The following is a 3,762-nucleotide window of genomic DNA, read 5'->3' as shown; positions in this document are numbered from 1 at the left end:
CCATTCTGTGGGCTGAGTCACTTTTTCAATAATGCCCTCATTTTCCATGCGCTGCAGTTCTTTCTTAACCAGTGGTACAAGTGGCAGCGGTATCCGTCTCGCTGTATGCACCGCGTATGGCTGGGCACCCTCCACCAGAGCTATTTTCACTGGGTCTGTTTTCAGCAGTCCACTTGAACCGAAAACTCCACTGACCTCATTCATCCGCTTCACTAGACCCATCTCCACTGCCTCTGGACGACTCAGCAGACAGCTGCCTCTCCCCTTGATCACATACACTGGAAAGGAGTATTGTTTCTCCTTGTAGTTGGTTGTGGCTTGAAACTGTCCTATGCAGCTGATGTTTCCACCTGGGCTTATGAAGCATGTGTCAGGAGGTCCCAGTTTTATGTTTGGCTTCAGCTTTTTAAATGTCCCTTGGTTGATAACAGTAGCGTCAGCCCCCGTGTCAATTTTAAAGGTTATTGGTACATCACTTATTGTTAAACTAACAGTCCAATCTTCCTGACTGCTCTCTTTGCCAACTTCTCCCAGAAAGTACAGCTGTTTAACCTCTTCAGTGACTTCTCTCACCGCTTTAGAGTGACATACACGCTCCCAATGTCCCTTTTTATGACACTTGTTGCACTTACTGTTCGTTGCAGGACACTTCCGCTCATCGGTGTGCTGCGTCTTGCCGCACCTCCCGCATTCATCTACTTTGTTGGTTGCCGGACTGCCGCCACCATGACGCTGTCCGCCCTTTTTGTTTTGGCGTTCGTCCCGCCATCGGACAACATTGACGTTAGCCAGCAGGGCCTCTGGTTGGTTAGCTTGGAGGCTGAGCTGCTTTGTTATTGCCTCCGCCTGGCGCACTTGTTCAATGACTTTCACCAGAGTAAGGTCCGCTGTGAGCTGGAACTGACGGGAGAGCACCTTATCTTTTATGCCCACTACCAGACGATCTCTGATATGTTCCTCCCTCTTGTCCCCAAACTCACAGTGTTCAGACAGCTCATACAATGTCCGGATGTACATCTCCGCTGTCTCTCCTGGCTGCTGGCTACGTTGATAGAAGCACGCCCTCTCATGTATGATGTTACGGCGGGGAATAAAGTAGTCGTCGAACCTTTTCAGTACGATATCATAGTCCACTTTATCACCCTCCGCCGCGAAGTCAAACGAGCTGAATATCTTTTCAGCCTCGCTGCCCATTGCATAAATCAGCGAACTCACTTGAATCTCCCCGTCGTCTTTATCCAGCTTTGTCGCGAGCCTGAAGCGCGAAAACCGTTGTCTCCACTCCGGCCATTCAACGGGGCAGTCAAACTTGAATTCACTCGGCGGATTAAACTTCGGCATGACCGCTCGTGTTCCGATACACAGACTATTCTGACACCATGTAATGTCCGTAGACGCCTTGTCTTACTGACATAAGAATAATTCAAGAACGAGCCGACTTCGTAGGTTCTTAACTGTGTAGCTTTTACTAGCGTTCATCCGACATACAACCTTCATAACATGCGCTTCTGACTTCCTGTATACGTCACACGCACTGCACGTACATCCGTGAGTAGGTCAAGTTAAACACGTGACCTTTCATTCATTACACCCACGGAGATAGTAATGCTTGGCTGCCAGACCTTTGACTATCGACATAATTTGTGGTCCACATTTTTCTTTAACGAGTTCAAGAACCGCCTGCTTTGACTAGAATGGTTTTTTTCGGCATATGTCCTACAATGTAGGCTTTACTGCCAGGAATCAGTGAGTGCAAATTATCTCAGTATGACTGTTTTTAGTGGGCTAAAGTGCTAAAATTGTTTAATTTAAAAAATAAAAAAACTAGAGGAGTCCCACATAAACTTAATTTTGTTATTCATTAGAACCCATATTAACGGGTATCCAATACTTTTTTTTGTCAGCCTACCTCATGTGAACATGACTTCAAGTGTGGTAGTGCTAGCATCACAGCTAACTGATTGGTTGTGATGGTCATGAATATGGAAAATAAATCTGCTCCTCTGCACAAAGGCACAGTAGGCTAACCATCACGTGTTTAAGTTGTCGAGCAAATCTTGCTATGATGGGCCTGTGTAACTTCATGTTATGTTATTGCATTGAACTGAGAACGTCTTCTCCCAAACATAAACACTTTTCATGTTAAAACTGAGGTAAGCGTATCGCTTGGATACATATTCTACAGGGATGCAACATTTAGTGTCACACTTCCTCCTCAAGTAGTATTGTTTATTGATCTTGTTTCATTACAAGTTTTATAACACATTTCAACTCCCTCTACACTTCCATTATTATATGTATATTTCTCTTGGCTTTGTCAAGAATTCAACATTATTGGTGCTGAATGCTAACTTTTGTTTTTCACCAGTCTCCACTGCTTGAGGCTTTGATTATGACTACCATGCTAGCGTCAGAGTTGAGTATGTTGTTATCCCTCTTAGCTGAGTCATCTCACCCAGCATGATGTCATACAAAAATATAATGGACACTGCATTATGGGTGCCTTTACAGAATTGTGGCTCACACAGAGAGATACAGATTTGACGAGGAGACTTGCATGGAATCACCGACCTGCAGATCTCTCAAAGTCTCAAAATTATTTTTGAGGGCTCATCCTCTTAAATGAAGTGACTGGCCTTTTGATGCCATGTTTTCAGTGTCCTGCAGTAACCCTCTATCAAAAAGTCATCTGAAAAAACAACAATAAAGTAACAATGACTGAAATGGCCGAGCAGATTTGTGGAACTTTTTAACATGCATATATTGTCTTTCCTTAACATAAATGTGCATACGTCCTGAACATTTTTCACTGACAGATGAAGATCAGGGGCCATATTCACAAAAGATCTTAAGGCTAAAAGTTGCTCCGAATAGGAGCAACTCATAAAAAGTATAGGGGTGTTGGTCCTAACTGTAGGACTCCTCAATTTTTGGGCCAAGAGTATTTCACCATGCATCTTAGCACTAAAACCAGTTCCGAAATCTGTAATAGTTAGGAGAAGTGAAGAGGACTCCAAGTAACTAAAACCAAATTAAAAACAATTCTATCATGGCTGTATCAAACTTTGGGGGCCCCGGTTTAATTTCTACTTCCTCAGTTTCATGTTGCTGAGATTTTTTTTAAAATCATTATTTTAGCAGTCTTTAAAGTAATTACAAACTCTGTTAGTTTTAGGTCTCCTTTAAAACATCTGGTGGGAGAGTACAGAAGAAAAGTGGTCCTGTGGCTAATTCTGACACATTTGTTGCAAATGTTAATCAACATGGACTGTCCCTCATTTAAATAAATAAAATTCTGCTGATGCTCTGGCATGCACCAGGCTGCCACTCGATCCTTCCTGCTTTGCTGCTGCATACACACACACACACACACCTGTCCCGATATGTGCTCTGTGAATAGATTGTAAACTTGATCTATTGATCACTCTCAGAAATTAAAACTAAAGTGAAACTTAACATTTTCCAGTTTGCTCCAAACTGTCATGTGTTAGTTACCATGTTAAAAGACATGGAGGTGTGTAAAACATTGTATCACAACATTTTGCTGTTCAACAAGTTTCCACTGGAAACTGCTGTCGCTCTAGGTATGGACAATTGATTGATTCATAACCCACCTGTAAAGTCTAACATGTCAATTACATGATGTCTCCTTCGACTGTATTTCTATGATCAATTCGCTGAAAAAAAGACAGGAGGTGCAGCTGGAGGTGGCAGAGTTGAAGATGCTAAGATTTTCATTGGGAGTGACGAAGAAGGACAGGA

This window comes from Lampris incognitus, chromosome 3 (assembly GCF_029633865.1).
Source record: "Lampris incognitus isolate fLamInc1 chromosome 3, fLamInc1.hap2, whole genome shotgun sequence".
In the NCBI taxonomy this organism is placed as follows: Eukaryota; Metazoa; Chordata; class Actinopteri; order Lampriformes; family Lampridae; genus Lampris; species Lampris incognitus.
This window is presented reverse-complemented; position numbering follows the sequence as displayed.